The sequence below is a fragment of the Vulpes lagopus genome, chromosome 1 (assembly GCF_018345385.1).
Source record: "Vulpes lagopus strain Blue_001 chromosome 1, ASM1834538v1, whole genome shotgun sequence".
NCBI classification, from domain to species: domain Eukaryota; kingdom Metazoa; phylum Chordata; class Mammalia; order Carnivora; family Canidae; genus Vulpes; species Vulpes lagopus.
The window spans coordinates 182,928,194-182,941,161 of record NC_054824.1 but is presented as its reverse complement, the minus strand read 5'-3'; the positions used below and the strand labels follow the sequence as shown (position 1 = coordinate 182,941,161).

The 12,968-nt window shown below is 39.3% G+C and overlaps 1 long non-coding RNA gene and 1 pseudogene across 2 annotated transcripts in view; one reads left to right on the top strand and one right to left on the bottom strand.

Moving 5' to 3' along the window:
• The window catches only part of LOC121496578, a 159,378-nt gene that overhangs the window by 69,468 nt on the left and 76,942 nt on the right, over positions 1-12,968 (top strand). The window lies entirely within an intron of this gene.
• On the bottom strand, positions 7,131-7,600 carry LOC121496570 (annotated as a pseudogene).

Sequence of the window (12,968 nt, the reverse complement as noted above, 5' to 3'; positions counted from 1 at the left end):
AATACAAATTTGAAAAATAACTCCTAACTCTGTTGAGACACTTTCAGGTCATTTCAACTCATCTGGAGTTTGAAAGACTCTCTATAACCCTTTTCATAAGGTATCTTAGATGGTGCCAGGTACACTATTTTGTTTACTTCACCTGTGTCTAATAACATCAATATATACTGGTTAATTGTATTAGAACTCTGTATTTACAGAGCTCTTTTCTTCCTTAGAGTCTAACTTATTTTCCCAAAGGTTACTGCATTTTCACTTAGAGCACCAATGTAAGTTAGAGGGCAATTTCCATTATTTCATTATTTTAGAAGAAGGCTTGGAGTCAAAGTGACTGACTTCTCCAAGGTCAGCCACTCTTCAGATATGGACCTGGGATGATAACTCAGGCTCCTTCCAGCCCCAGCCAGTTCCCCTTTGTAGACCACACTACTTTAATGGCGTGTTGTGTTGGACTGCTACTATGGCACCATACTGAGGGTTTGTGTTGTGAAGTGTCTTTTAAAGAAATTGTTTAGCTTGGCAACTAAGCCTTTTGGCTTAGTTTGCAGAGGAACCGACCTTACATTGAATGTCTTCCTATGATGAGCGTGAAGGCCTACCACACAGGGGAGCTCTTTCATTCTTACTTACCAACTCTGAGCAAGACTCAGACAGGTTTGCTTCTGCGTGGAAGAACTTCTTTCTTCACCTGCTACATAAAATAAGCACAGTGACATCAGTTTTAGAGATGAGCACAAGATGCCTACATTTAAGACGAGAGGCATATAAACTAGGCATGAGTTACTTAGGTAATAAAATACAGATATTTGATTTTTAAAATTATAAAAAAGTAAGGTTTGTGTTTGTTTTTTTTTTTTTTTGGAAACCAATACCTAGGAAGGAGCCACAGCTATTGAGAAGACAGCATTCTGAGACAGTAGGGGGCTCCTCTCTGCTACTTATACCATCAGCTAAGAATTTTCATTTCAAAGGGAATTGGTTTTACTTTTGGATGAAGGTCATAACCCCTTTAACACTTGTTCTTTGTCTTGTACCCCACCATGTGCCATCTTGAAGTGATGCTGGGAACAAGGTCATTTCTTGGGTTGGTTGCATTGTGGCTGCTTGTTGGTTTGTGTGGATCTAGCTTCTGCACCTGGAGTGAGAATAGTGTTTGACAGCTTCATTGATATTCTCTCGTTGAATCCATGGAGATCAGAGCTCCTCTTGGGTCTAGTTCGTATAAGTCAGCAACTATATAAATGTTCAGTGAAAATGAAAATATCTTCAAATGCCCCATAGAGAAAAGAAGAGCTTTGATGGGTAGTTCAAATTGGTTCTTTCCGTAATTTACTTTTTTTCATTTTCATTAGTGTCATTCTTACTTTTTTTTTGGTTCATTTTTTTTAAAGGTTTTATTTATTTATTCATCACACACACACACACACACACACACAGAGGCAGAGACACAGGTAGAGGGAGAAGCAGGCTCCATGCAAGGAGCCTGATGGGGCACTTGATCCTGGGACTCTAGGATTACGCCCTGAGCCAAAGGCAAGCACTAAACTGCTGAGCCATCCAGGGATCCCCCTGTCATTCTTACTTTTGACATGCTTCCTTAATGATGAAATTTATTATAACATTGTGTTATAAGCAAGATATTTCAAGTTAACAAGATATATGATACAGGAAGAATTGACATTGAAACAGGAAGCAAAGTAAATGGAAGAAATTACATATTTAAAACACTCCATAAATGGGATGGTCTGTTCCTGAATAATTGAAAGTGATGTATTGGACAAAACCTTTGGAGGTCATGGAACATTACATTTAAAGTAAACATTTTAGGAACGCTGGGTGGCTCAGCATTGGGTGTCTGCCTTTGGCTCACAGTGTGATCCTGGAGTCCCGGGATCAAGTCCCAGATGGGGCTCCCTGCATGGTGCCTACCTCTCCCTCTGCCTATGCCTCTGCCTCTCTCTCTTCTCTGTGTCTCTCATGAATAAATAAATAAATAAAATAAAGTAAAATTTTTAAAGAAAAAGAAGGATGCTATAATTTTTGAGAATTATTTTATTATTTGTATTTTACAGGTGAGGAAAGTGAAATTTTGAGGGGTTACTAAATAGCTTAACTAAGGTCACAAAGCTACCTAGTGGAAGAGCTGGGATTCAGGAAAAAGTCTCTTTGGCTCCAAAAACTCACTTTTTTAGTGGTGCCTTCAGGAAGGGTGGGAGAGAGAGAGCACCTAACAAAGAACAGGATACATTATAGGGTGAGATAGAGGGGATAAACCAGTTCAAGAGACCATGGGAAGTAGGCTTCCTGAAGGCAGAAACTCAAAGTCTCTTGGAACTTTTGCAACTCTCCCCTTTGCCTTGCTCCCAACCCAGTAAAATTGCAAGTTATTTACAAATGCAGTAGAAATATCTTAGCTACTTAAGAAGAAAACTAATTTTAAGGATGTCTATTACACTAAGAAAATTAATAGCACTTATTTTTCTCTGTTTTGCATGATTACTCAAATGGAACTAAGGCATTATGTATATATTTCACACTTTTCACTCTCTCTTCCCCTCCATTAAGTACTTAGTATCCCAAGATGCAGTATTATTAAATACATCAGTATAATTCCTTTAGACAGTTTACATAATTAATTTACATCATAGAACATACAGAGTATAGTCTATTCTTCCCTTCAAATAACCAGTCTACATTTTATGTTATGTGAAGAGAAAAAAAATCAATAATTTCCTTTATTTATCTGAGCTTCCCAGATGAAGGCAGTCTTAGTAAAAAATATATGTGTGAACTGGTAAATTCATCAACTTGATCACAAGTCTTTATTAATTGATACTGTGACTGCAAACTGTTTTTTTTTTTTATAAAGGAATCAGCTTTCCTAAATTCTATTCTAATGCTAATAGCAAATAATATCATTGCTATAGCTGGGCTTGTGTTATCTTCAATTCCATAAAATGTCTCAGTAAGTTAGCTTAATTGTTAATAAATCCAAATTTAAATTATCCTATCAGAATGATTTATTAATTTAGATAGAAATTTAATTTTGCAATATTTCTTACATGAACCATTTAATATCTAGATTGTCTCATGAACCATTCAATATCCAAGTCATTTTAGAAGGGAGCCATAAACAAAATATGCAGTAACTTGGGCTTATCTCAGCTTATATTTAGGATGAATGAAAAAGTAGTGATGTTTGCAGATGATGGGACCTATCTGCATTTATTGTATTCAGTACAAGAGAGACAGTCTGCCCATGCTAGATCTGGAGGGGAAATTGTTAAAGGAGTAAGTTCTAGAGAACAATCTAGGTGCATGTGTTACAGTTCAAAAATAGGGAAACAAAAGAGAAGGGAAAAAAATTCACCTGCAGTAGATCTGTATGGAAGGAAGACTCTGACAGGTGCTACAGGCCTGCCTATAACCCAGGCCTGGACTCCTTAGTCACTCTGATTGGGAATGTATGAGCTGAACTGTATCCCTCCAGATTCATATGTTCAAGTACAAATACTCTCTAGTACCTCAGAATGTGACTGTTTGGAGATAGGGCCTTTAAAGAGTTAACTGAGGAAAAAATGAGGTCTTAATTCAATACGGCTGGTGTCCTAATAAGAGATTAGGCACAGACAATATAGTCATAGAGGGTGACCACCTTAAGACACAGTGAGAAGGCAGCCATCTATCTGCATGCTGAGAAGAGAGCTTTCGGAAGAAACCAAATCTGCTGACACCTTGATCTTCGACTTCCAGCCTCCAGAATTGTGATAAAATTAACCTCTAGTGTTTAAGGCCCTAGGCCTGTGGTCCTTTGTTATGGCAGCCCTAGCAGAATAACACAGGAAACATCATTGGAGATGGCTGGAGAAGCTAGGCAACGGGGCCAAGGAGATGTGGGCTCAGTGGGAAAACGGCCCACTTTGGAATTTTTATTTTTTTAAATGCCTATCAATTTTAGTATTTACAGCAGAGTGAGTAAACTCATACCTCTGAGAAAGGGAGATGAAATTCTTTGACTTTTCTGCTATCCCAGAGTCTTCTTTTGAGCTCTTTCTTTTTCATTATCTTTCCCTTCCGCGTGTCTTTTTGCTACATCCTTTCCCAGGTAGGCTCCTGCCTACCAGTTACTATCCAGTTAACAAAGCTGTGCAGTATGTTCCAAAGTCTGTGGTGTATTGGTGAGCTTTGATTCATTCTGCACCCTGCTTAGAGTGAAGCATATCTTTGCTGCTTAGTGAACTCTTCTCTTGACAGTGAGTTTCCATATGTCATGTTACATATTTTCCGTAAGTCCTGTATTTCATATTTCACACAGATAACAGGATGAGAGCTAGCAAGATCTGAGCAAGGTGACCAGTGGAAAAATAGGGAAGAATGTTTCAGCCCTAAGGAGGATCTAGGGTGTTTTCTAGTGAAGCCAGTGCTTCCTGAGTCCTTATTATAAAAGGCCCAGGGGTCACAGGGAGGGTGTGGGTGATAACAGTAGGTGATGTGGCTACATCTCTGGGCAAAGATCTATGCAATAGTAAAGAGAGTTTTTCAAAAAAAAAAAAAAGAGATTACTTTTTGGGGGTGTTTAAGCTCTTTTATTTAATAAAAATTAAATGTTTAACTATGGTAAAAATGAAATAACATAAAATTTATTCTCTCAACCAATTTTAAGTGTTCAAGTCAATAGTGTTAAGTATAGTCACATTGCGCCTAAGTTCTTAAATAATGAGTCATATGGTAAAAATTCCACATTGTTACATGATTTTTGGCACAGACGATCAAAGATAGTCATTGGATTTTTATTTTAGAAGTAATATAAAAATAGTCAAAAACATTCTAATGTGAAATTGATTTAATTGTACAGGAGTCCACAAACATATCATCTACTAGGAATAGGCTCTGTTTCAGATACTGCGGATTCGCAGTGAACAAGATAGACCAGAGCCTGTTTTTACTGAGCTCACATTTCTAGGGTGTGATGGGATGACGAGAAGGTTCTCAAGAACTGCAAAGGGTTGGAGATGTTACCATACTTGCAAGCCAACAAGTTAGCCTGCTACAATTTCATGACTCCTGGGTTAGAGTCAAAGGACAGTTTATTATTCATATCAATAGAAGTACCAGATAACCACTGTTTTTCTTGTGCTGGTTCCCAGACACCTCTGTGCCCACAGGGCAATGTGAAGAGGGCCAGGAACTACCCGCACGTACAATGAGTTATCTTACAGGAGAGGGACCTTAAATTTGGGGAATCCGCATCTTTTCTAGTGGGCAGTAAGCACGCCTGTTCTTGGCTTCACTGGGGGAGACACTATTTCGTTCTTTCTGTCTGTAAGCAAATCTTCCTTTTGCCCTGAAGGGAAGCACTGTCTCTGATTTCATACGTTACTTGTTATGCAAACATTCTTGGAAAGATCATCCAGAAGAAAGGAAGCAATGCTTCTTTTGTAAGATGTGCAGAAGCATGAGGGACCTAAGGAGGATTGTCTCCAGCAGTAGGTAGGGTGGAGATATTGATATTTATACTGAAATCTCTATACAAACAGGAAGGAGTCAACTCAGGTAAATTTACATCTGCAGTGGTGGTTCCCAGCATTGGTGCCAGCAGTCCTGTGAGAGAATGAACTTTATATTACCTGGTGGAGTGACCCCGTGCCACATAACCAGTGTGGATCAGGACTTCTATTTCCACTGCCCCTCACTTGCTGTGTCACTTGGGCTGATTGCATAGCTTCTATAAATCCATTTCCTATAACGTAGAAATAATAAAAGCTACCTTTTAGAGTTAGTGGAAGAGTAAGTGAATAATGTTTGTAAAATACTTAGCATAAAGTCTGAATATAATAAACATTCAATAAATGGTATATTTTTATTTACTGAGGGCGTTCTAGGTGTCCATAGGCTTTACTTACATCATTTAATTTAATCCTCATAACAACACTGCAATGTAGCTATTACTGTCCTCATTTTGTAGATTAGAAAGTGAAGACTCAGATTTATCTGAGGTTACCAGTTAGTAAATGCTACAGCCAAATCCCAACACAGGTCAGTCACTGTCAAAGCCCACACCATTCACTACCCAATAGAGTTTGGTACTCAGTGCCTGTACTCTCCAGGAAAATTTCCCAGCTCTAAATCTACCTCTGCCATTTATTATCTGTGTGATTTTGAATAAAATCCTTCATGTAAAATATGGGAAGGATAATAGTATCTTTAGGTAATATGGTTATGAGGGTTACATGAAATGACACCTACATAATCCTTGACAAATAGTAATGAAAACTTACATTTATTGATATTACTAATATTGGTTTTTATTGCTGTTGCCATGACGATAATATGGTGGCAACATTATTTATTCCAGATGGTCCTTTCCTTCTTGGAAACTTGGGTCTCAACATTCAGCCTCTGCGATAAAAGTTACTTGTTAGCTGTACATTAGAATGGTTTTGAGGAACAATGAATACATGGATTATAAAGTAGGGTAAGGGCTTGATACATAACCTCAGATTTGATTAGAAGAAAGAGGAAAACATAATGTTTTATCAGTATAAAGGCAAAATTGCTTTTCTATTCCATCTTCCATTTCTCCCATAATTTTGGTAAATTATACAGAACTGTAATTGACCCAAACAAATGGATAAAATGTCACTTTATTTGCTTTAGCTCATTATATACATTTGCTCTATGGATTAACTTACCTTACATACATTTCACACAGCATTTAACATTTATTTTGGTGAAAAAAAGTGCTAGTAATAAGACTTCTCATTAATGTGTACTAGTGAGTATTTGTCAGTGAAGTAAACCATTTAATTATTAATTTCAATAAAGAGTAGCATTGAGGACAAGTCAGTAGGACAAAGAAAAATTATCTTCCTTACTCTTTTTTTTAAATAAAGATTTTATTTATGTGTTTGAGAGAGAGAGAGAGAGAGAGAAAGAGTAGGGGCAGAGCGAGAGGGGAAGCAGACTCCCCATTGAGCAGGGAGCCCTATGTTGGGGCTCCATCCCAGGACCCTAGGATCATGACCCGAGCCAAGACAGATGCTCAACTGACCAAGCCACCCAGGTGCCCCTATCTTCCTCACTCTTTTTTTTTTATGGTTAATTTATATTTAGATTTATCACCAGCTGGACTCAGTTTAGATGATTCCAATTTTGTTGGCATCATCCAAAGCATCATAGTCAGGAGCCAGTCGAACATACGCTTTCTTGTCTCCATCAGGCCCGATCAAGGTGTTGACCTTGGCCACATCAGTATCATAGAGCTTCTTCACAGCCTGTTTGATCTGGTGCTTATTGGCCTTGACATCCACAATGAACACAAGTGTGCTGTTGTCTTCTATTTTCTTCTTGGCTGACTCAATAGTCAGGGGGAACTTGATGATGGCAGAGTGATCAAGCTTGTTTCTCCTGGGGGTGCTCTTTCAAGGATATTTTGGCTGCCTTTGGAGATGCAGGGTCTTGGGTCGTCGGAATGTAGGTGACGTGTAGATCTTCATTTTTTTGTGATGGTGCACACCTTTCAGCACCGCTTTCTTAGCTTTCAAAGCCTTTGCTTTGGCTTCGGCTTTGGGAGGGCTTCCTTCTTTGCCTTTGGCGCCATCTTCGTGAAGAGGTCTTCCTCACTCTTTAGCTTCCAGAGATATATTGCTATAGGAAAGGATTATGACAGATGTCAAAAGCAATATGGTCTAGCGGGAAAGACCACACACCCAGAAGCCAGCCTTACCTGGGTTTGCATCCCAGCTCTGGTGCTCACTGGTTGTGTGAACATGGTAAGCCTCCTAATCTATAGGAGGTTCATCTCCTTTTTGGGAAAATAAGGATAATAAAAAAAAATATATCTTATGGAGCCGTTAGGTCGGCGGGGTGAGCTTATAGGTATATGAAGTGCTGAGAAGAGCCCCTGGTTCACAGTAATGTTATACAAGAGTTAGCTGTGGCTACTTCCTCTCAGCCACCTGGCACGTGACTCATCTATACCATTGTCCTCAATCCTCATGTGCAGAGACGTTGGGGCCCCTGATTCTGAGACATGGCTGCAGGAGACCCTACAATAGTGCCGTCAGTACCATGACTCAAATCATTGGTTAGACTGAAATGTGTGTGTTTTGTTTTGTTTTGTTTTAGATTTTATTTATTTATTCATGAGAGACTCACACACAGTGAGAGGTAGAGACACAGGCAGAGGGAGAAGCAGGCTCCATGCAGGGAGCCAGATGCGGGACTTGATCTTGGGACCCCAGGATCACGCCCTGGACCGAAGGCAGGTGCCCAACTGCTGAGCCACCTAGGGATCCCTTAGACTGAAATGTTTTGATCGGGTTTGTGAGATCTGGTATTGCTGAATGCTTTGTGAAGATACACTAAAGAAATGTCTTCAAATTACGTTCTCCTTTCCAAGTATTCCTTGTCAATATGCACGAGTATTTCTGACTTTCACAGCATTTACCATGTTGCCAATTAAATTGTTCATGTTGATGCTAGACTATTTTAGCTGAACTAAGGATTCAGTTTTAAAGCAATTTATAGCATTGTACTTAATGCTGGTCAATTGCCTTTTTATTAGTTTCCTAAATCTGATAGCACACATATTAAATTCCAGGGCCGCAGAAATTTGAAGCTGAATGTTCTTTATCGTCTAAACTGTTTGGCTAGTCTTGCATATTTGTTTAATAAAAAATGTCTTCTGATGCCTGAGAACCTCTCCCAGTCTCTCTAGCATGCTGTGCCATCTGTCCACCTCTGGTTGCCCTGTCCTTGCTGTTTTCCTCCTCCCCATGCTGTTTTCCATTCTTTAAGCCTCCTTTAAATTTAGCTAGATTTACTCTCAGTGCACCTTAGCTATTTTTGACCTTCTCTAGAGAGTTATTGGGAAATTTCTCACTATCTTATTCTCTGAGTTAATGGTGGCAAAACAACACATGATGAGATGAGCACTGGGTGTTATACTATATGTTGGCAAATTGAATTTAAATAAAATATTTAAAAAACAGTGGAAAAACATAACTCCATTAATTTTCTTAAATTCCTTTTTCTTAGAAGGGAAGTAAGTGATTGCACTTCAACAACAATAAAAGGACATTTGTAAGGAAAAATAACGGAAAGGCTAAAAACTTGTTGAAAACCACATTCTTTAAGAAATAGCAGTAGTAATAGTGCAACATTAGGAGAACACTGATGAAGAAAAAAATTAAGGCAAAGGGGTACTTTCTCTTTTTTTCTGACCATTTTAATGATGAACCTTTGAGATGAGCTAATGTATCTCTAAGTGCTAACTGTCTGAAGCACTCCCTCCCTCCCAAAAAGACATTGATCTTGCCCCTAGGGCACTCATGCTAAATGGAAATTGTGGGGAAATATTCTTTACTGTTACCCTCCTGGGAAAGGCTGGTGCTAAACCACAAAGAAAGACAACTGACCATTCTTAAAAATCCCAGAAATGAAAAAGAGTTTAATATTGTATTTATAAAATATAATTTTCCCAATTCCCGCCCCCCCAGACTGCTACACTCATTTATTTTTTATTTTTGTTTTTTGCTACACTCATTTAAATAATTTACACGTTTTCTAGAATCTCCTAAGACCTGTACCTGCTGTTTCGATGCTTTCTTTTTAATAGCAATAAGCTTGTGAAGGATCGAAGCCCCTTGAAGAGTTTCAGGCTGTGCCAAAAATCCTAATCATGTGTTGGCTGACTACATACATTTGTTGAATTTGTGGCCCACAGTAGCGTGAAATAAGAAGCAAAAGCCTGTGTAGTCATTCCGCGTCTCTTGACCAGATACACTACTAGTTCCTTGGGTCAGTTAGAACAATTATGAAAACGCCCAGCAGTCAGACAAACAATTTTCTGCTAGCATAAAATTTTAAAAGAAGGCTGGCGACCCACTCTGGAAGGCCTTCAGTAGCTGGCCCCCAGATGGTAGATAGTGCGGGACAGAGGGAAGGCTTGGCATTGCCTTCAATTGCTTTTAGCCACAGCTATGAGCAAGGGGAGTCCGTTACCAAAGAAGGAACCTGAAAGACTCAGGAATATAATGGGTGAGGAAAGCCTGCACTTAGGAGGCCAGAGCAGCACTGAGTGGTTGCACCCAGGTGCCAGCCTACCAGTAGGCCTTCCAGGGAGCTTACTGTAGAGCCGTAACACGATAGCTTAACATGCCCAACATCGCAAATACGGGCACGTTTTAAAACCAGGCGCAGAGGAAGAAAACATGTCAGAGCAGAGCGGTGTTATTTTTAATGGAGCACGTGTTTGTCTTGTAAGTGTGTCCTGAAGAGGGGAGCAGGTGTCTGGTTCCTGGTCACTGCTTCTGATGCACAGCGAGAGGCGGCCACTGGGTCTCCCACAGCTACTCACCATCTCTGATAATGCAGATGAAATGATACCCGTCCAGGGTACATGCACAACACTATCCTTCCTCAATATTTGTGTACAGTTGTTTTGAAAGTAAACTGTCCTCGGGGTGTAGATTTATGAGCAGTCTTTGGGGTTGAGCCAGGTCCTGTTAGGCAAAGATTAACAGCCCAATAAATAGAACCCGTGCACTGCTGTAAGATTAACACAAGGAAATGGCAAAGTTGATCTAAGGTCTACTCCTAAGGAAAAGATGTGCCCCACCCCTTTTTTTTTTGTGGAGAGTAAGAACACGGATTTGTCAATAGTAAATGAATAACCCTCGTGTTAGAGAGTTGTCAATATGAGAGACTCCATTTCCCATGTTCAGAAATAAAGCTACCTATTATTTTGGTAAGAAATGCCTAAATTGAAATTCTAAAGGGCATTATGAACTTGAATTAAAAAGGTAATGGATTTTTTAATAAGTTCTGGGTCAAGATGTATTATCAAACTATTTTCCATAGGGCATAGAATATACCATCTATCCTTTTTAATAATACCAGATCTAGCCTTACTTCCAGAAGCCAGCTGAGGCTGCCTGTCTATTGTAGTCTCTCCCACCATCCCTAACAATGAACAAATAACTGAAAGACTATGAAACATTTTAAATAGAACTGTCTCCTAGAGAAACTGTTACTGGCAGACACAGGCCTGATCTGGACCTGGGTAACTTGCTTTGGGAAAGAGAAGATCAATACAGTTTGGGAGTAAGTAGAAGAGGGAAATATGAAGATGGATTAAGTCAATCATAAAGCACATGATCTATGCCCTGACATGCAGCCTTATTCTCTGAATGCTCTGATTTGGGATCATGCAGAGGATAATTCTCTGTGCTTTGAAATTCAAAGGCTTTTAAAAAACTATTTTAATTATACAAACCATTTATTAGTAATGAAAGTACTATGTCTGCAAATCCTTAAAGACTGCGAAGAACTTAACCAAGCATTTGGAAAGTGGTCTGCATATTCTAAGGCGTAGATGAGCTTTCCTCTTCTCTGACATACAGTTTAGACTCAAAAAAGCTTTCAGCCATTCCTTCTGTTGCTCTTAGCTGTCTGACTCTGCTATACTCTATACCCCTTCCTCTTGATCGTGTGCTCTGTTAGAGAACTCCCTTGCACCCACCCGGAAGCCTTTCTTGCATTACTGCTTGGTACTGGGTCCATGGACACTCCTATATGTGGCAATGGAGGAGAAGAGGAAGGTAAACCTCAGGACCTACACGATAGCTGAACTCACCAGAATGAAATGTTCATATATTCTCAGTGAAAAAGTAAATTATTAGCAGTTAATAAATGCACAGAAAAAAAATTGCTTCATGGCATGTTTAGATACCCTGTGGTTGGGAGTGAATTAGCATGCAGTAGTGTTGTGATCTTCATAGCTGCATTCATTTTGCATGGTTTCTGATTAGTGCAGGAATTTACTTTATAATGTGATTTAATATTGGAAGCATAAGTTCATTGTTACAAATTGTCTTCTGTTTTCTATATTTCCCTAAAATGAAGCTCTCGGTAAGATAAAAGAACGCCTGCCTCTTTCATCACGGACATGTAGAGAGAGAGTGGATCTGGAAAACAAATTTATACTTTTTCTGGAAATGGGAATCACTCATAAAACACTTAATGAGTTCAAGGTCCCCTTGTTGCCATTGTGCCTCCTATTCATATGGACTGTGAACAACCCAGAGGTAGTCGGACTAGTGGCATGTTATTGGATGACTCTGCTTCAAATTTGAAGAATTTATGAAAACTCTGAGTGCCAGACAAAAATAGACATTAAAAGGGTGAGATTAATATTCAGCAATCACAATGTATAATTAAAGAGAAAATGAAACGAACTGTTTATGCAGGCATAGTGAGTTGCTTTAATATCACAATAGACCTGAAAGTCTGTGGCAAGTTTTAAAGATTTTGCTCAGAAGTGTAGAGCCCCTCTGAGGTGCTCTCACAAGTTATAACCCCCATCAACATTTTTATGCGTGTCGTGAACTTGTTTACCAGCTGCACGTATGTACGATGTTCAGATGTCTCCTGGTGCTGCTTGTCTCCCTCTGTGCATCTTTGTGCACTATACATCCTCATTAATTTTGGAAGGAATTTTTAAAGAGTGTTCAACTAACACTTCTAATTAGTAACCGATTTATTTTTTTTAGGTGTCGGAGTGCAAAGCTCATTGAAACAACCCCCAGATGGTTGGATTTTACTCTAAAAACAATTCCTGATAAGAAAAAGACTAACTGATGTTTCGATGTCTCAGTGAGTCTTCCAACTCGGTTAAAATTCTCTCCCTGCTGTCTAAACTCTGTTCTCCATCTCTAAACTTTAGACCTGCGGCAAACCGACCAGCTTCACTTTGTCTAAAAGACCATCAATCTGCATTTTATTGTCAGAGTCGTAGCCTGGCTGAATTTGTATTGACATCCCCCCACCCCGCCCCCTCTACCAGATGGACTCTGTGATGATTTTGCAGGGCAGGGGTTGGGGGCGCTCTGTAGGGTGGATACTGTGTATAGGATGCTGGTGAGAAAAGAGATGAGCAAGCACATAGGCAACAAAGGGGGATGATT